Genomic DNA, 21,922 nt, shown 5'->3' with positions numbered 1-21,922 from the left:
CACACATTCACATATCGACTCTGTGTATCAGATTATCTCTGCAGTATTTTACATCAACATAGCATCAATCAGCTGTTAATGTAAAACATATGTCAAGAACCAAATGTTACGTCACAATCAATAATTTAAGCGAGTACTATTTGTATGGAAACACAACACGAAAAAATACAGTAATGGTCAATGAAGGTACAGTGTGCTGCTGGTGCCTTTTGGCTATCAATGTTTTTTTTGTGGGAAACCTTCAGTTATGCGATTTTTAATTTCAATCCTAAACGAATCGAGAAAGACAAAAAATGTTACAGCTGCGAAGATAAACTACACTGTGTGTATCAGACTCGAAATGAATGTAAAATATATGCGACTAAAACCGTCATGTTGACGGTTGGATTGCAGATTTTCATTGATTGTGGGATTTTCAGCTGGGTCTCATCGCCTATTGTTTTATTTGATAATTTTTATTCCTTATAAGCGTAATCGATGGTTTGGATAAGCTCCAGCAACTTTTGGTTATCAATGGTATTTGTCAATGTGGGAAATCTTCAGTGATGCATTTCTTTATTATTCTTAACGAATCGACAGAAATGTTACAACTAAATTACGTATTAAAGTACCCTAATACAGCTTTAATTTTACGTAAACATAATACAACATAAGTATTTAAACGAAATCATCCAATAAAATCTATTAAGATAACAAATCCCATTATAAGGAGAAAAACTAGAGTCTGAGCTGTTTAGAAATCTTGATGGACAGAAATGAAAAATGAAAACACAATAAAGTGATATAACACAATTATCGCGACATACTTTCTAATATTGAATCTCATATCGCATAGCTAGTAAGTTATCCAAAGATTCCAAAGGGTAGCAAAAACCGAATTGTTTCTACATTTTCCACTCTTACTAAAAATTGTCAATAATTTTAACAACCTCGTATGAAAGGTAGTACACGATGTCAACACCCAATCATCAGTTCGCGCCAAAACTACAGGCCCGGCGACAACAGACATTATTCACCCGCCAAAATTGAACAAATCGTATGCAGATGCGCCACCGCGGCTTCATGCATTTTAACATTTTAACCCACTTTGTACACACTAATTTACGTGATCACTGATTGCACGATTTGTTGGTCCAATCTCATGCAGACACTGGCCGTGTAAAACTTGTAGATTTTATAGCAACGTCATGTTTATAATCGTAACATATTATGTTAGAACTTTTAAAATTAATGTAATTTTAGATTCAGAAAACTTAGATCATAGGAAAAATGTTTTCATAGCAATAGTGCTAGCAGCACAAGTTCACAATCCATCTAGAAGTTTCACTGCAGAATCGCACTGAAATCTGACCTGAGATTTCAGAACATTCTGAGGTCATCGAACGCGATATGTAGAATTCTCTGCAGCTCATGCACCCCGAATACCTACCTGACCCCTCGAAATCCATTTTAAAAACTACCAGGAAATTATTTCTGTTGTCCACGCAAACTATTTACAGATTAAGTTAGGAGATTTTACATTTTAGCACTGAAGAGTAGGCATATTAAGCATTACAGAATACAATAGTTTGGTAAGCTCAATTATTTAGTCAATTGTTGTGTATGGATAATTTTCAGATGTAAAACAGTTCACATCACAACTCTAATGCACTGTAACTATACATTTGGAACCGACGAGTAAACAAAGTGGAATTAAACCACAAAAACTAAACAAAGTTCACAAAGTGAGCAAAACTATACATCTCTATTCAAACATAAAAAACTTTTCAGTGGCGTAACGAAAAACAAATATTAAAACACAAAAGAGGCGAAATTTTAACGCTCTAATGAGATTAAACAGTGTTCACTAATATAAAAACTATCACAACACATTATAAGTGGCGAGCTCAATAAAAATGGAGATTAAGCGGACAAAACATTGCCGGATAATTTAAAACTCTTGATTAGTTCGGTTTTTATTCGATTTAAAACTCGGGGAAAACCAATCACGGACAAAGCCTGTTACGGCTCGTGCAGTTTCGCATTAATTATTTCGCCGGTTTTTATCAGGTGTCGGACATTTTAAATTATTTCCACAGAATTTACATTGCATTTTAATACAACGCGGGAAAACTCATTATCGCCTGGTATTAACTATAGATTAGCAGAACCAATCGCTGAATGCCTTTAACTCCGATTTGTTATTATCGGTCTTTATCGAAAACTGTTATTTGTTTTGCAAAATTCGTAATAATGTTTATTTTCGTTCTAAAATGGACTCAATTAATTTTCTTCCTCTCCAATGCCAAAATTACCGCATGGATGTTGTGGAATTGGACTGTATTTTAATCTAATCGATGGAAAAAATAAGTAAATTGTGACCTTTATAGTTTCTATTTTGCTACAAATTTGTTACTTAAATTCAAAATTACCTCGTAATTAGAAACAAATATTTGCACTTACTCACGAATAGTCATTATGATAGCTTTTTGTGTATTTACACATCCTTGACGATGCGAAATCACAATATTATCCACGAACAAAGGCAAATAAATCTAGATTTCTCGATTTCCAGTATAAGAAATATGTGTTTTTGCTATCAATGTATTCATTAAAAAGCTTCAAAATTGATAATTGTATCTTAAACTAAATTGTTGTGTGCACCTTTTTTGTGTGCAATTAATACACATATATTTTAATCCAAATTACAACTCTAATATCCTCACGGAGGCTATGGAAATTGTAAAAATACACTTTTGAGTCCTACAATACCCTTAGCATTTCCTTTTTTCAAAATATTTATTACTCCTACGCGAAATAAAATAAAACAAATCGAAAAACCGCCGCCGATCTATCTTTAGAACATGTTTGAACAACTAAACTGCAAGTGATCTACAAAAATCTAATCTATCTGCTGGTTTAATCTTTTTACATTCGCCTACCTTATCAGCACCGTCACTGTTTAATATTCAGAATAATTGAATGTTTCAATTATTCTTTATGCATAATATATTTGTCTTGTCTTTGTGTAAGTGCAGAATGCTGATGTAAGTAGTTAATTCCAGCAACAAATGCCAAGCTTTACATAGATTGTCAACGTCAACCAACAGTGGGCTGTTGTTATGGACGTGGACTTAGTGAACCAATAATTCTAATGTTATAAAAAATCAAAATATTATATTTTCTGCACTTACAAATTTAGCAAATGGCGCCAAGTCTGTCTTAGAAATACACATCATTTTGAAAAGAAAAAAAAACCTTTTGGTAAACTAACACCACTAGCCATTTGTCGTATAAACCAAAACTTTTGTATTCCTTCACAACACATTTGCAAACCTTATAATTATGGTAATTTACAAACGTCAGAATAAGATCCTTAGACAATTATTTGACATATTGTAATCCTTTAATCTTGCATATTGCTCTGTAATATTGTGTCGGTGTCTCTCTTCCGACGAAATAAAAAAGTGAGTATTTGAACTAACACCACAGTAATCTGAACACTGTGTAGTTTACTGTACTATAAGGAGCATAAAATCTTAAAACATCTTGTACTGCGCACTCAATTAAGTGTGGAAATCATAAGCGCGGCCCGACACCCAGTATAAATAAACTAATCGAGTAAATTACCTCAAACCAACACTAACATACGTTTTACAAACTCTTTGTTTTATCCCTAACGTATTCCCAATCTTGAGACGTCTAAGAGTATGATACTGTAAAACAAAACATTATCTCAATTTTAATGCGAAATCCTCTCAAACCGCATGAACGACAATCAAGAAATTTTCGAGAACGTGACTTTTGAAAACATTACTATGTAATAAAACGTATATGAGTCTTAAAAATCAAAAACATTTCTTAAGATTTTAAAAACTCGTTGATATTCATTACAGTATCTTAACACGTCCTATTTATTGCCTAAAACGTGAGAAAGGACAAAACTTCAAACCATCCATAAAGGGGGCTTCGTATAATTAATCGTGTATTATTCGCACTGTCACCACCGATGTTGCATCTGATATACCATCGGAGATGAATTTTTGGTCAAAAGTAAATAAAAAAAATAAAAAATAAAGTTTGTCTGGAATAACAATAAAACAATAATAATTAATCTAATGGCATGATGACAGTCATATTTTAAATAATAAAAGAAACTAAACCCAATTTTTCGCTAATAAAATCCAATTACTGTCTAATAAAAAAACAGGTCAACAACAGTTTAGGAGACTTAGGAATTAGCGTTTCATTTATATACTATAACTTTACGCTGGTATTCAAAACCAGGTAAGTTTTTTACGACCGTCTACACCAAGGACTCACTGTACTACAAACTCAAGCGACCGCCATGTTGTTATCTACTCTATTATCACTCCCTCATTATCCGGGCCAAAACTTCGCCATCCGACTGGAATATCATTATCAGCTGTTCATTATTGCAAATTGGCTTACCCCACAAGACGAGACAGGTCTCCTTACGTTTTACAACTGACTTAATTTCCCTTGCCTCATAAATTACTGTGGAATGTACTCACCACTTACAGTATTCTTGTATGTCATGCAAATTCGTACCCCCGTTCATTACTAATCAAACGGTTTTAAACAATGTTTGGCCATGTTATTATTATTACATCTGTAAATTCGTACCCTATTACTAATCAAACGTTATTTAAATTTTTTTTGACCATGTCATTAGTACATTTGTAAATTCGTACCCAGTTACTAACCATACGTTATTTGAATAATTTTTGGCCATGTTATTATTAGTACATTTGTAAATTCACACCCCATTACTAATCAAACGTTATTTCAATATTCTCAAGCATGTTATTATTAGTATATTTGTAAATTCGTACCCCATTACTAATCAAACGTCATTTAAATAATTTTTGGCCATTTTATTATTACAGTAGTACATTTCCTGTCGTTAAGAACAATTCAACGATTTTTAAGCCCGCTATAACTTACTTTTTCTTTCTAAATTGCTCGTTACTAATGATTTGGCTTGATTGAAACCTGGCCATTCAGTAAATTTGCCCCATAAAATACTTACAATATATTAATCGTTAGAGAATATCTGAAAATATAGATGAGAAAGTTTATCAAACAAATTACTTTCATTTCACGGACTAATTACCATCGTACATGTAAACAGAATTTTTATCCTCCATAAATATTTAGAAATCTTACTGGGGAGAAGAATTTAAATAGATTTTAACCCTACACACATTTTTAAAATAACAATCTTGGTACCTAAAATACGACTGCCCACTGGGCAGAAGAATTTAAATAGATTTTGACCCTACACATTTTTAAAATAACAATCTTGGTACCTAAAATGTGACCTTTCTCATCTAAACATGTTACAATATTAGCTTACTCATATTTTATAAATCCCTCAAACTCTCTAAATACTCATCCTTACCACAAAAGCGTTTATAATCCATCAATTAAACGAATTAGTTAAAAAAAAAGTGAAATTAGTTTAATGTTATTCATATAAACATAGCGAAAAAATACATCCCCAAATTAAAACAAAATTAACTGATCTCCAGGTTACTTGGACTTGATCTAAATGAATACAAATTAAATTTATTTTTTTAGGATACCTTAGTCTATTAAAATCATCATATATTCGTGCCTGGTACTTGCAAACCTATAATAAAGAGAACAATCTACAGGCTAATGTAAGACACATGTATGTTCAAAGTGTAACAACAAATATTTACGGTTTCGCTTAAAGCGTTAAAATGTATTTTGGAAAAAAAAAATAATTACACTCAAGATTTACTTAATGTTGGGGTTTGCTCGTTTTGCAATACTTTTTGTTTATTGTCACGTTATTTAATCTAGTTATATCTTATTTATTTATTACTGTAATTGATTTGTATCTTACTGACAGTAAAATATTCATTAAAATGCATTTGCAATACGCAAAACATATGACTCGTTGTATTAGGTAAAGTGTTTTGGTAATACATCTTGAGTACACTAAAGTTCATGAATTTTCTGGTGTGTCCACCTTGGTTACCATTAGGTTAATCGTAGATTTTACCATCGAAGTCTTCGCCGCAGTCCTTGGAGACCGGGGAATTGTCAAATGCACCTTGTTGTTTGTTAAATTAATATCTTAGGTTAGTTCACCACTTTTGTTTAAGATTATAATTCAAGAACCTATTACAAATCACCTACTTATTCAATGATACATGTTGTAAAATATTTATTACCGGTACCGTAAATGAATTAAAAATTAATTAATTACTGTCATCATTATCAGACTGACCTGTCGTTATCGTGATAGTAAATATTCTTCATAAATTATCACACATCATATTTTTATGTTAGTCATTTTTGTCTGTTCTTACCTTCATGTATGACATGTATTTAGTCTGAAAAGTAACGTTTTGCCATCTTTGGATGCACATGTTCCGTCAATAAATAAATCTTTGATATCGAATCACAATTCTTTCTTATAATTACTACAGTAATTGATATTTAATATCAAAACAAGCATAACGCTATCTTCGACTAATATCCAACGCTATTGTTTTTTTAATAGGTTGGGGTTTTGCAAAACTGTAAATTTGCAATGACCTCAGAAACTTCACACAAATCGTAATCTAAAGCTAAAATAATAATCTCAGGAAGGACTGTTAAAATCAATTCGCATATTCTGGGATAAAAAATATCGTAATTTACACCATAACCTCCTAACATTGTCACGGGGACATTATATCTACATTGTAAATTGGTGATGATACTGTATTGCCGTTGGAGTAAATAAATAACTTGTCGTTACCGCCACAAACTAATTACAGAGTGGTTTGTCAATGTCAGCGAAACTATCATTAGGTCTACCCTATTCATAGTATTTATTTTTTCCATAGTAGGCCTATTTGTCTTGGACATCTTAATCAAAAATTGCACTTTCGTAGACACTAAACCTTACTTTTCAATACCTATCCGAAGTTTTGACGAACTCAACTCACCAATAAGACTCAGGGGTAGCTCCACGCTCGAGTCTTGGGCTCTAATCCTGGACGAAGTGACACCGACACCGACACGGCGCGACACGTACCGTACACGGAGACTACACTAGTTAAACACGGACACTCGGACTCATGCTTGGCCGATGACCAATCAGGTGTGAAGACGACGGTGGCGTGATAGTCTACTGTGGCGTGATGATGACACGGCTCTGAAGGCACACGCTTCAGTCCACACGGGTAGCGACTGCCGTCGTCGGGTCTAGGCTACACGCTACACGCTACAGCGGTGGAGGGGGTAGCTACCACCCCTACTGGCCGGAGGAGGAGTCGCGCAGGGGGAAGTGGACTCACCCCTCCTACTGATGCTCTTTCCGCGGTCGGATCAGCGAGGTCACTTCGAGACCAATTAGGCGAAGGTGAAACTTCTAGGAAACAGATTAGGTAAGGTAAACACTACTATTGTCAAGACGCATTTGCCTACTGACGTCTTCAACGGAGTGTATGTGTGTATATAGCGGCTGGGTGGTAATCTAAAAAGTCATTCCTTGAACTTCGACAGTCATTGGTGGCTCTTACTAAATCATATTGGTGGCTCGGAGTCGTCTATGCTCTCCACGACAACACTTCATTCCTAGGGTCCAAGTTCATATCTTGCAAACACCAATGACTTAGCTATGTAGGCTAATACTGTAATTTTCGTGACTCTAGAAGGACTCACTGCCACTGGGCATGTTTGGAACTCACTAGGTGCATAGATATACCTACTTATTCACATATCAAGACAACCTAAAATATCCCCGCCGCAGCAAACCTGCAGACAAAGCGAATTTCAACTTGTCTGATTACATATTTACTAAAATACTTCCATAAATAAGACATATTTATTCCCAATTTAAATATCATTACATATAACGAGTGCTTAGGTTTGCTGCTACGGGGAAGGTAAACAGTGTTTTTTGACCAAACAACAATAGTATAGGATGAAATAAAAAAGTTTGCCAAATTTGATCAACATAACTTATATCCATAAACAAGTAAACTACAACAGTTTTCATTTTCTCCATAAAAATAACATGGGAATTTTAAATTTGCATTTTTTTAAATTTTCTCCGTGACCGTTAGGCATACAACAATGCTTCAATATACTAATTTATTTATTTTTTTAAGCTCTACAAAATGGTTGGGAAAGAAATTCTAAAATTTTATGTTTTTTTGGGGGGGGGAATGGGAAAACCCCATTTTACCCCATAAAACCCCCCATAAACCCCTGTTCCCATGGTCCGATTATGCTGGATCGCGAACTCGTTCGAATAAATGTAGGTTTACATGTTTGTACCAAATTTCATCAAAATCGGATCATTTTTGCTCGAGTTATCGCGCTAACGGACAGACACACACACACACACACACACACACACACACATATATATATATATATATATATATATACAGTATATGAATTTGAACAGATGGTGTTTTTGGCCTCTAGGGACCTCAAAACGAAAAAAATCGGTGCCGCGTCCAGGTCTTACCATGAGTACTACGGTAATAGCTCATTCCCTATATGGGAAATTCACTAAAAGTAAAAAGTACTTTTCTTGTGCGAGAGCTTTTTTTGTGTTAGATAGGTAACTATTCCTACAACGAGCAATATGTCCTAAAAACAAATTCGCCATTGAATAAGTGATTATTCTATGCTACCGAAGAATAAAAAGTCTGGAAAATTAAACTAGACGATTTAAAAAAAGGCTAACCAATCAAATCAAATTTAGAAATCATGGAACTGCGAGGTGGAGGATGAGACAGAATCGTTCAGTTAATGTTTTTCCTTCAAAACAGTAAAGGAGGTTACGCGACGTTTTTCAGATGAGAAACTAAAATGGGAACAGAATATTAACTTCCTTAAGCAAAAATTACCCACACCAATTTATGTACTTAGAAGAACAATTTTTTCAGACTTTGCTACAACCAAAAATGTTTACCATGCATTTATGGAATGACATTTCCGTTTTTAGAATTGTTTCATGGTGCGCAGCAAGTGCATACCTCTTCCCTTCCAATCGGTTTTCGTACTTGAGGAAGAAATACTAAGATCCTTAAATTATTAAATTAACCTCATTATCAAGAACATTGCAAACCAATCTTTAAACAAATGTTTACATTAACATCCTGGTACCTAAACAAAGTAATACCCAAACAATAAAGTTGGACTGTCGATCCAAAATTTAACCACAGTACCAGAAGAAGAAACACTACAGCAACATAAACTGGAAGAAACCCACAAGAACCGCAACAGAGGGATAAAATTATACAACATAATTCAAGATACAAGAAAATTATGAATCAAATCTGTAAATCAAACCAAATTTTAAACTAGCTGAGCATTTTATGCTTTTTGTGTTTTTTATGCGGGGTTTTATGCTTAAACCCAAAATCATACTTTGCAAATGTAATTTTTGGCGTTTTCGAAAAATAATGGTTTTGTAACTGGGCTTTACAGTTTTTGTTTTTTAGTATTATATGATACTTAACAGCGGTAAGCCCCAAGAATTGCAGACAAGTGATTTCTCTAAACAAATATAGTAGTTTACCATTTTCAATCTGTACGATTATGTTAAGAAAAAGATTGGTCCTAGTACAGATCCTTGAGGTACTCCTCTAACAAAAAATCCATCACTAGGCCTAGAACCAAATAACAGTTTGTTTTTATATTTTGACTCATCCTTAATCTGTATAACGAAACCAAAATATTTATTGTTTTATTCTGTATTATAAACTGAAAAGTGTAGAAACTTTAACAATTTCAAAGGCAAATCAAAAACAAAACTAGTATAAATATTTAAACCTATTAGTGTTTTAAAAGATGTTAAATTGTGGGCAATTTTTGTTGTTCCGGTAATGCTTGCTTGTACTGTTTCTTGATTTGTTCCTTGTATAGCATACATTAGGGGAGTAATTGTTAAGTCGGTTTGGTATTATTAAGAATCTTTTCTTTACTGCAGATCCTTAAATTTGTACTAATTTACACAATTCAACCTCCAGAACTACTCGCGATTAATTCACGCCCCTCTTCAACAGGCAAATATATGCGGCAGTGTTTATTTAACTAACAAATCGTATGAGCGTTTATTTAAATAAGCGGTGGTCTAATGGGTCAAAATCATAGGGGGAGGAAACGGTCAACCAAAAAGTATTCAGGGGTGTCCGATTTAGCATTTGAAAAGCGGTCTGAACATCATAAACCAAAACGAGGCTTGAAAAGAAGTGATGAACGCGCGAGACCAGCTGTTACCACGACTCCACTTCCCCCTGTGGGAACTCAGCGCTGTGATTGGTCCAGACGAGGGGGCGTGGCCTAGTATCGACCTGTGGCGATAGAGGGGGTTAGTTGTCGTGGACGGCTCCTAGCCAGCACAGCTGCAACATACTTTCCACTGTGAATTTTTAATATTTATTAAATATATTATTTTGCATACTTATCTAGGCGATCGCCGTAGTTGTGTGGTGTCCGTGGGTTAGCCAAGAAGTCCGTACTTCGCTCTTAGACGTGAGAGAAGCGAGCTATTGATCCAGTGAGTCTGGAGTTACCTAAGCCAGACTGTCTCATGGAGTCTCCATTGTATAGGATACTGTAGGGTTTAGGGGATCAAATAAAGATACAATCATTTATTCATAGCTTGTTTATTGGTGTACTCTGCTAATGTTTACATAATATGACCCTAGTCTAATATCGAAGTGTCTCAAAAGTATTGTTAAAAAGTCAGTTTAATTTTACTCAAACAACTTATACGTCTATAGAAAGAAATAACTGCTAAAAATAGAATCGTTAAAATAGTTAAATTGTTGTTTATGCACCATTAACATGTAAGTAAATAACCTACTTATATATTTAAATACAAAATTCAAATTAAATTGACATATTTAATTAAATACTTTTTTGTAGTTTTATGTTTTAAGAACTGTTTAATGCATGCTAACAGCCTTACAACAACAAAAATTAGATTAGTTTCTATCAGGCAATTGATTCTGTAACTATATTAATTAATATTAATTAATTGACATTTCAATCACTCCTCTTGTAAATCATGTAATGTATAGAATTACAAATAACGTATTAGTCCACTTGCCTTTAGAATAGGTTATACCCCCTGTTGAGTAATTCAACAGCCTATATTTTTGCCGGTTACACGCTTCTGTGTGCTCTAAAACTCTAACCAATTGATATATAAATTGATTGCAAACTCTAAATAAATTGCAAACTAAATCAAATCTAAACTTATTTATGATTAGTCTAGTTAAACAAATTTCAATTCCTTTCAGTGAAACAAATTCCAAAAGATGCAGTTGGCAAAAATATAATAATTTCGTGTTATATATATATATATTTTGTAACAATGTTAAGTAATATACGAAGATATAACAATCTGGGAATATGGTCTAAATACTCTTGAATAAAAAATTGTAAAAAACTTAAATTTTTACCAATTTAGAATATTCAAAAGATCAAACAAATAAAAAAACACTTTTATAAATTTCAGTTAACAATTTTTTTTTATTTGTTACGTGGAAATTAACATTTAATAACGCTTTGTATGAAGAAGTTGCCAAATATAATGTAAACGTGACGAAAATCGAGAATGAATACACGAATAAAGAAACAATAAATAATTACATAATAAAATAAATGACAATAGTAATATCATATTTACTGTACTATCTGCACTAAAGAAAACTTACGGTACAATAACTGGTCTGTATGAATAAATTCGGAGGATACAACAAATTTATGCATTTTGAACTCCACAGGTCATTTGAGAAAATTACAAACTTGATTAATATTTATTCAAGGAACAATATTTTGGACTGAATGATTATATTATTTGCTTTAATTTTGATATGATATTTTTATTTAGGGTGCTAGAATCTACCATCAATTAAAATTCGTTTGGGTAAATAAAAACCAGGGTTAAAGATTGTGATTTTAACCGTATTAAGGTACATACACATCTCATAATCGGGAAATGTGGAAAATATTATAAACTATCTTGTGCTCGCGCTGTATCAAAGGCAACCGAATATTTTTTTCTCCGTTGCCTGACGTGAAACTAGAAAAATAAGTAGGGCCTATTTAGTGTCATTTACAGAGCATAACAAAAACAAACAAATCGAACAAGCTCAATCATAATAGGCCTACTACAGATTAATAGAGGAGTTAGATGATGAAAATAGATAGCCCTGATGTAAAAATAGATGCAAACCCTGTCATTCTCGCAAATAAGCATTATTTTCCCCTTCTTTTGTAAATTTTTAAGCTAAAGCGTCAGTTTTTACATTTAACTTTTTTAAGTGTCTCATCCATAATTCTTTTAACTCTATAGGCTGTTAATAACAAACAAATTGCAGCCTATATTAATATACAACATTCGTGTCGGCGGTGTTGATAAAAATATTTTTCCTACTTAAAAGTACATGGCAGTTTAATCTTACTGCCTATTGCTTGCGTCCGACATTTTTTGGCGACATTGTTAAGTCTTTGCTGAACAAATACGATGATTTTGCCATTGTGGAATAAAAAGTTTGCAGTATTACAATCAACATTAAGATAATAGAAAAGGAGGGGACAAGGCTGTGCAAAGGACACCAAAATACAGCTCTTGCAAATCTCCCCCTGTCTTAATTTACAGATTAATTCACAAGAAGGGAAGAGAAATGTAAACCTTTGGAAGACTGGAAATTCATCTACATTTCGAGATGTTGCACCTACAAATGGCGGGAGAAGATTTCATATCATAAAATGTTATTAATGCTAAAAATGATACTACAAATTTACCTTTATACAAGAGCCAAGAAACCTAACCATAGATTCAAAGTAGAATCTTAGAAGAAAATATTTTTAACTTAAGTCCTTTAGCTGTTGAAAAAATTCTGTAAAATATGAAAGTGTGATGTGTAACACAAAATCACACTAGTTAAACAATAACGATAACACAATAACAATTGATACTAGTGGCTTCAGTATCTAATAGTCAATGCTAGTGGTGGAAGCCTAAAATTAATAAATGTATATTAAGTGGGTGCACAATAGTACTGATTTCTTCAAGTCCTGATACTGATGCTGTATGAGCTTAGCCCTGAAATTGTTCAGAGTGAAGATAGAGTAATATAGCAATTTCTTGAATATTGATATTATTCGGCAGCCGACGAAAATCTCAAATGTACACGTTTGATTTTTATTGAAAATTTCCTAGTCAAAGCATTTTAAAATTTGTAATACTATTGGAAGCATCCACATTCCACAACTCGTTTAAAAGATACTATTAGAAGCATCAACAACTCTTTTAAAACAGAGTACTCATAGTACCGCTTTCTATAAAATTATTTTTTTAATAATCTTTTGCAATAATTTACATAGTGTTAAATTAAATGAGAGGAAACACGCTTTTCCAAATAGACAACCCCAACCGTTTGGGTTTCAAGCCATTATTTGAAAATCGATATGATAATGGTTGAAACATTTAAAATGAGAAACAACTCAGTGTTGTGTTTCAACAACAACAGCCTCACGGCATTTTAATGTATTCTGTATTTAGGATGCTTGAATTAATAAAGATCGGATATACAGATGGGTTTTAGTGTTATTGTTGAAGTATTATTAGGTAATTTATGTACCATGAAAAGAGTCTGAAAGAGAATTAAAGACGGTGCTCAAAAATGTAAATTTAGGCTACCCTTATCACTCAAATGAAACTTTATAGAAAACAAAAACAACAACGACAATATGGTTATTATACAATAACTATATAACACCAAATAACAAAATGTTATGGCAAGGAAAACACAGCAACAGTAATACTTACTGTTAATTATTGTTGTCGCAAAGAGTCAGACACATAGACCTCAAGGCTCTCAGATCAACACTGGGTAATTATCTTCTGCAAAGGCCACTCTATGGTATGCAAGAGTTAGTTGAGGAACCTCATGCTGGGATGCATTTCCGCCACAGCCTCAATCAGTTTTATGCGTAGATTTGAATATTTTTTATTTTTTAAAGTAGTTTTGTAAATTTGGTGCTATCTACCCGTAATCACGGTTAAAGATAAAGAAGAGTATCAAGTAAGTAAGTAATGACAATTTAGGTGACGATGCAATTTTAGAAGTAGTATTTTACAGTGAATCTATGAGCATAATCTATTTATACGCATATTTGAAAATACCTATATAATTTAATAACTAATGGTAATCTAATAATTTAAAAACAAAGTTATTATAGCAGCATATCAGTGCAGGGGACACTAGATCGAAAATCTAAATTTTTTATGTTATTATATTATATCTATATTTTCCATAAACTATAATAATCTATTTTTGAAAAAGTATTATTTTCATCCGTTAAAATATTTCTCAGTTTAACATCATAGAATTAAGCATGATTGTGGTAATTTGGAGAACCTCTTTACCCGTAACATGCTAGCGAGCCAAGTAAAAATGTAACAGGCACAATTATTGCAGAAGAAGTGTGTGCTTCTTTGGATGAAGTAATACAATTACGTCAGTATAACTGAATAAAAAAGTCCAGTGGTCTTTGCTTATTTAATATGTGTGTATATCCACTTAAAACCACCATTAGTATAGCTAAAGTTGCACATATACGATTCAATGGGATAAATGATGCTCTAAAAGTCTTACCAGGAACTAGAGAAACCCAGGAATGTTATATCACAATGCACATGATCTAAAATAATTTAATTTGCAAACTATTTGGACATCTTCATAAGACTGTAAACCAGTTCGATTTCAGTTTTCTAAATATTCCCAGCCCACATGGAGCCAACGGCGAGTGCGAGTATCCAACCACCATGTTGATCAAATGAAATCTAGTTTTAAAATGAAGCACTTGCAATCCAAAACCAATCTCTACCGACTATTCAAACACAGTTCGGCCGAACGGACAATTTCGTCGTCTCTCGTAAGTGTCCTGATACGTCCGCAGCTGATCTTGGTCCACTCTGCCGCGGCTGCTGACGCCTTTTTGTCTTCTTCGCCGCCAATAGAGCGTAGATTACACCCGACGTTTTGTTTACCCCCGCGGCCGCAACCCCGGCTTAGCGGGTTGAAACACGCCGCCCCAAAAAACGCCCTTTTTGGGGTGCCGCCGCCCCAAGTTTTGGGGTATTTACATTTTTTTACAGAGATTTAACGTTTTTTTCTTGCGTAATAGAAGAATCATTTTGTTCAAACAGGGGAGGTTTACCATAGGGGTGAACTATAGTAAAAACTACAAAATAAATATAATTTATAAACAATTGATCACGACCCACTTGATTTTGGATAGTTTATAAATGCAGCCGCCGATTAATTTATAATTATTGGTGCAATAATTTTCCTGGGATTTCTTGGGTTTCGGAAAGTTAAAGTATTTGCTTTGTGCAATTATATTGTAGTTGAGTTCCATCTTAAGCAGAACATAATTACTTTGCATACAAAATAGTGTTTTAAAATATGATTTCATATCAATCTTCATCAATCCAAATCTACTAATTTTTGTGGTGATAAAATGTATTTCATTACCTTATAATATTGTTATACCGTATAGTATCGTATTGACCATAGGTTTGACCATATTGAATTTGAAATACTAGGATAATATTGTAAAGCAACTTTCTATCACCATAAAGCGAAATCCATACTTGTATGTCAAATACTAAATGATGAAACCATACGGTTTAACCATATTGTATTTGACATAACTTATAGTTATACTGTAAATATAGTTTTCCTACAGTTACCCGACAAAGTGGGCTTCATTGCATTGATTATAGTAGGCCTACAGAAGGTTGCTAATTGCTGCATTTACTTGATTTTGAATCACAATTTTTTTTTTTTTTGCCGCAAACTGGCATTGTTTGGTTTCCAACCAAACAACACAAAACAGCGTGCTTTTATTATGCACGTAATCCGTGTACGCTTGGAATTATGGGAGCAACACATATTAAGACTACGATCAGCTGGTGCAATTGTTATGGTGGCAACACATATTAAGACTACGATCAGCTGGTGCAATTGTTTCCCATTTCGTTAAACGCTAGGGTTTAACATAACCTAAAACGTGTTGTTTACTGTTTGAAAGATTATTTTTCCATGATTTTATAGTAACTGTAGGCAAAGTATAATGTGTAACACGAGTGCAAAGTGCCTTTCCTGCACTCGAGAAACTTCCCACACTCGCCTGCAGCTTGTGCGTAAACATTTCTCTCATGTGTAGCAAAGTGCCCCTTCGCACACTAGTTATACAAATTGTTGAAATACACTTCAGTACAAATATTTATCCACAATAGTCCTGACGCGCTCGTATCCTCCAACACTAGAGAGAATGTTGAAGTATCCGATCTTGGCGAGGGATGATAGCACCTCTGTAAAGCTATGGTTCCACAGGATGCGGAATCTCCGCCATGCGGTGCGTAATTTTTCGCAGCGGAAAATTACGCAGCGAAAAATCTAGAGGGGTGGTTCTACAGACTGCGAAAATAACGTTGCGGAGATTCAGTTCTGTCCAAACTAGCGACGAGTATGGATAGAAAGACGAAAGCCCTTTTGGCTTTGATGCTATATGATGACATTGATGATGATGTTGTCGATCTTTTATCTTTGTTAGCGTCAAGTCACAGTGATCGAAGTGACATATTTAAGAATCGAGACAGTGAAGGGGCCTATTTTTGCTATTTATTTAACAAAACTTAAAGCGTTTCAATCACGAGATTCCGTTTAACACTTGATACCCAAACATCTCAGGATAATTGTTCGTCAGGTCTACAATTTTTGACAGTTTATGTTAAATGTATTATAATAATTTATTTTAACAGTAAGTTTGTTGAAAATCGGCGTTGCGATTATAGGCGTTACTTTATAATCGTTCATCTACTCCTATAACTCTTTTACAGCACAAGACATAATGAAACTGCACGGTCACAATATTTGATGGCTCTTCTCCGCTGGCGGAATCCGCACTGCTACTGCTCTCAGACCAGTATGATTTCTCCGCCATGCGGAACGGAAATTTCGGGATGCGGAATCGCAAGTCAGTGGAACCGCATACATGGGAACTCCATTAGACCAGTGTCGTTTTAATTCCGCAGCGGAAAAAATCGCACCGCACGGCGGAGATTCCGCATCCTGTGGAACCAGGCCTTAATCCAGCATGGGGACCGTAGTTGAGTGCGACTGTGGCGGCACAATGTGACAAACGAGCTGGACAAGCCCAAACACGCCAACACGGCCCTCGAGTGACCGGAGGCGCTTTCAGCTTTGTGTGAAACGTGAAATGTATCCTGAGCGGGCATTGTGTGCCGCTGAAAGCAAGACAAATTGGTTTTTAAGAGCGGCAAAGAAGCGACGAAGCGGCGCGATTGAAACGTAGAAGGTACAGTGACGCAGCGGGGGAGTCCGACACCGGTCTATACAGCTAACACTCGCAACTGGGGAATGTGATGGGCCTTTCAACGGGTAGGATTTACGTGGGAAGTGGCGAGAAAACTAATCTGAGGAAGTATTTAAATACACATACAAGGCCATAGAGTGTGTAGAAAGTGCAATCAATTCAGGTCTCAGGTTTGTAATGTACAATATGCACAGATATCCATATTAATAGGCAAGCATATTTCTTTAAAACCTTTTTCCCCAGCCTTTGTGCATCACAGGACAAAAAAATATAATTAAAAATATATTTGCCTGTAGATGTGCAGAATCCCTTTATAAATTCAAATACCCGTAGGCTCAAGAATAAGCACAAAAAATAATTTAAATGTGTTTAAATTTAACATGGGCCTTATGGGTTGCCATGCTGGTGACAAAATAACAACGCCATATTAACAGAAAATCAAAACAAGTGCAATACATTTTCAACGCATGTTTTCTTTAGCGTGGGGTGAAAATGGAGAATTCTGCCACATTACATATTTTGGTCGAGTTTTCGATCACTGGACGACCTCTAGTATTAATTAATTAATTGGTTTACGCGAATAAGGTATCCTTCACAGTAATGTATATTCCTAAACATGGCATTAGTTTATCCACATCGTAGTGAGTATTCAGGATAAATAGAGAGAGTATGGACTTAATATTAGTTTTAGCTACTTCTTGATCTCCACATTAATGCATCATTTTCTAAAATGTCAAGCTTAGTTGAAGGTTTCTGAACATACAAAACTCAAATTCATAGAATCTGTACAGCATTGTTGTTATTGCGGCTGGTTATGTATGATGGACTTTTATTGGCCAAACAAGGTACTATCTTATTCATAAATAAATTATATTTTAACCAACATTTCCTGTTTAGCTATAGAAATCTTTACAAATACATCTATAAAAATATGACCACTAACAACAAAATGGCACCCTAAAAATAAAAGTCGACTATACTTCCCATCTAAAAAAATGTGAGCTACTCCCAAACACAACTATCCCTAAAGGTACAATTCTTCAAACTAACCATAATTATTGTAGCCCCTCATATTGAAGAAGGTTGCCGCTAACCAATTTCAAACATCTCAAATAGCTAAAAAGTTGAGGAAAGGGAGTGAAAGATACTCTTCAGCCACCCTGTATAAATTAATAATTACATTATTTATCAATACAGTAGTTACTATTTTTTTACCAAATGTTCTACTTTGTTTACATTTAGATGAAGCTGTATCTCACTCTGCTACATCGCTGTTCGAATAAAAGAAGAGTTAATTATTAAGAAAACAAGTGGCACGATTGAGTGTGACTGTTTCTATAATCAGTGGTACTTCTGTTGTATGGCTATTTTCAACAATATATTCAAAGAACCGCATTATTTTTGCTGCGCCCTCATCTCGTTGCGAAGTAGGGTACAGGTGAATTGGATAGTAATTAATAATTTTAAGCCGCAGCTGCGTAGTTTGCCAGAGACTAGATATCTCATCTCATGTTATCCTGAGTGGAAGTGGAAGGCCGCCAAGACCGTGTACAAATATTCAATTAGCCAGTAATCCTGAGTCCAGGACCTGTCTTGGCCAGTCGGTGTCCTGCTGCCTCCCCTCACTACTGAACCTGCACACTGTCAGGGATGACACTACCACAAGCACAGCAACTCCTCAGATTCTCAATCAAAGTTCACCAACTACAGCTACAAACATTTCAAGTGTCGGCTTACAATGTTGATTACGGTTTGACCAAAACTAGGCTATTATTACCTACAGCGCAAAGATTTATCCTAAGAGCAGATGAACAGATTGTAGACCAAATGGTGGGAGCAAAAAAGAATAGGCGATTCTGGTATACTGCAGTTCAAGAGAAAACTCTTAATAGTAACTCATCAACTATGATCAAAGGTTTACTTCACTTAAACATAGGGTTAGGTTTATTCTGACAGGATGTCTAATAAAATGAAAGATTCTTTACTAGTCTTTCACTAGAAGTATTTTTTTACCAGCCTGTTTATCAATATGCCTTCCTCAACCCTCCGCGTAAAGAAGAATACTGTGCAACGGACCTTACATCATCTGGAGAGAGAGTGATGATTGCATGCTAGGGTTTCAAATACGAAATTTCAATTGGTATGGTTTAAAACCTAAATAAGGATGCAATCATTCTCAATCCTGCAATTCCCAAGGGAAGCCAAAAAAGCTAATTTTACTATTTCCATACGAGTAAAAACATTGTAAAAATTTCGCTCGTTCTTCCATTATAAATTAGAAAATTATCTGTAGAAATATGTTAAATAGCCTGGAATTATCTAACTGTCACTATACAATCTCTCTTGATCAAACAAAGACAATATGCCTTGGTCCATCCCGAATAATCTTCTATTAGAGGTGCTTTGTTGCCGTATCTTTTTCTATTGGCAATTACTTGGATAAAGTATGAATTACCAGTCTATACTCTAGACCAGAGAAAGGGTAGAGGATTTGTAGTGTGTTTATCCTGAATTATCCTCCATCAGTGGCGCTTTGGTAACTTTTCCACGACTATAGGAGACTGTAGATGAAATCAAGGTAGAAGAACTATGCATTACCAGTCTCAACAGTCTATACTCTAGACCAGTAGAAGAGTTGAGTATTCGTAGTGTGTTTATCCTGAATTATCCTCCATCAGTGGCGCTTTGGTAACTTTTCCACGACTATAGGAGACTGTAGATGAAATCAAGGTAGAAGAACTATGCATTACCAGTCTCAACAGTCTATACTCTAGACCAGTAGAAGAGTTGAGTATTCGTAGTGTGTTTATCCTGAATAATCCTACATCGGTGGCGCTTTGTTAACTTGTCTACGACTATAGGAGAATGTAGATGAAACCAAGGTAGAAGAACTTTGCATCACCAGTCTCAACAGTCTATACTCTAGACCAGTAGAAGAGTTGAGTATTTGAAGTGTGTTTAACCTGAATAATCCTCCATCGGTGGTGCTTTGGTAACTTGTGCACGACTATAGGAGAATGTAGATGAAACCAAGGTAGAAGAACCTTGCATCACCAGTCTCAACAGTCTATACTCTAGACCAGTAGAAGAGTTGAGTATTTGAAGTGTGTTTAACCTGAATAATCCTCCATCGGTGGTGCTTTGGTAACTTGTGCACGACTATAGGAGAATGTAGTTGAAACCAAGGTAGAAGAACCTTGCATCACCAGTCTCAACAGTCTGTACTCTAGACCAGTAGAAGAGTTGAGTATTTGAAGTGTGTTTAACCTGAATAATCCTCCATCGGTGGTGCTTTGGTAACTATATATATGGTAACTATATAACTATATATCGGTAGTTATATATCGATGCTTGTGCACGACTATAGGAGAATGTAGATGAAACCAAGGTAGAAGAACCTTGCATTAGCAGTTTCAACAGTCTATACTCTAGACCAGTAGAAGAGTTGAGGATTCGTAGTGTATTTATCCTGAATAATCCTCCATCGGCGGCGCTTTGGTAACCGGTCGACCGAGGAAGGATTTAATAAGCTGAAAATTAGACCCTCATCATCTGCCTGTCAGTTGTCAGTTGAACAGTAGCCACGATGAAAGTCCTATCTGGAGGTTGATCAGAAGACCACCGACAGAGGAGCAGCGGCGCTGCATGAACTGTTGGAGGCTGAGGTTGAAGCTGTCGACCACACCTATGTCTCACGTTATTGTAGGTTTTATGGCAGATGATTGTAGGGAATGGTCCAATCCATAACCTAGTCTTGTTGTCTTGTTGTAAAAAGAACTTTCATAATTAAGTTCATGACCTAATGAAAAATTATGAAAAAGATTTTTTTTTTAGAACTGGTTAAAAAAAATATGTAACTTCCAAACCTATGATATCGGTCCATGGGGTGAAATGAGTAGAACATTTTTACCGAAGGTGAAAAACGTGAAGTTTATGTTTTGAAGGTTTCTGACATTTTCCCGATTCCCTGATACTCTGTTCCTCACAATTCAATGTCACACAAACACAGTGCTGATTTGTTTCATATAGAAAAGCAGTAAAACAATTTTGGGGTGTTTTCAAGTTAAGCCGCCACTTTAGGTTTCTGTACGTGATTAGTCTTTGTGATTATTTCTGTTCAGTAAAAATATGTGTGAGTGAAGCTATAACCTAACCTAACCTAAACTGAGGTTTTCCACAGTTGAAATAGTAGTGGCCCTCTTCTGAAAAAGACCCAATTTTCGTTGATATGTTTTCATATTTCTTAAATCTTTTTCATAGATACATTCATATAACTGGTTAAAAATAGTAAACAATCACGATTATGAATCTTATGGAGGGATAACTATTTGTTTTAGAAACAACGTTGTGTTATATTTCAGAAGTGTTTCAATGTTTTGATCTGAACGTAATCCCAGCGTCTGGGGCTCGTGAGGTCATCTCCCAGCAGGTCATTAAACACGGTTTACACGGCGCGGCTGCGGCTGCGCTGTGTCGGCGCGGCTGAATGTGGTTTGATTAGTCAGACTACCTCCACAGT

The 21,922-nt window shown here is 34.9% G+C and overlaps 1 protein-coding gene across 3 annotated transcripts in view; it reads right to left on the bottom strand.

Annotated features, from left to right (window-relative positions):
• LOC128981884 (paired box protein Pax-6-like) overlaps nucleotides 1-7,154 on the bottom strand; it is an 88,072-nt gene extending 80,918 nt beyond the window's left edge. For all 3 annotated transcript variants that reach the window (XM_054400861.1, XM_054400862.1, XM_054400863.1), the window contains exon 1: nucleotides 6,969-7,154. The gene's annotated coding sequence lies outside the window, so the exon portion shown is untranslated. The remainder of the gene's footprint in view (nucleotides 1-6,968) is intronic.
• Nucleotides 7,155-21,922: the final 14,768 nt, after the last annotated feature.

This window comes from Macrosteles quadrilineatus, unplaced genomic scaffold (genome assembly GCF_028750875.1).
Source record: "Macrosteles quadrilineatus isolate MER2022 unplaced genomic scaffold, UCM_ALF_1.0 Scaffold_55__1_contigs__length_795759, whole genome shotgun sequence".
Lineage (NCBI taxonomy): Eukaryota > Metazoa > Arthropoda > Insecta > Hemiptera > Cicadellidae > Macrosteles > Macrosteles quadrilineatus.
The sequence above is the reverse complement of the archived record's forward strand: the minus strand, read 5'-3'. Positions and strand labels throughout refer to the sequence as shown.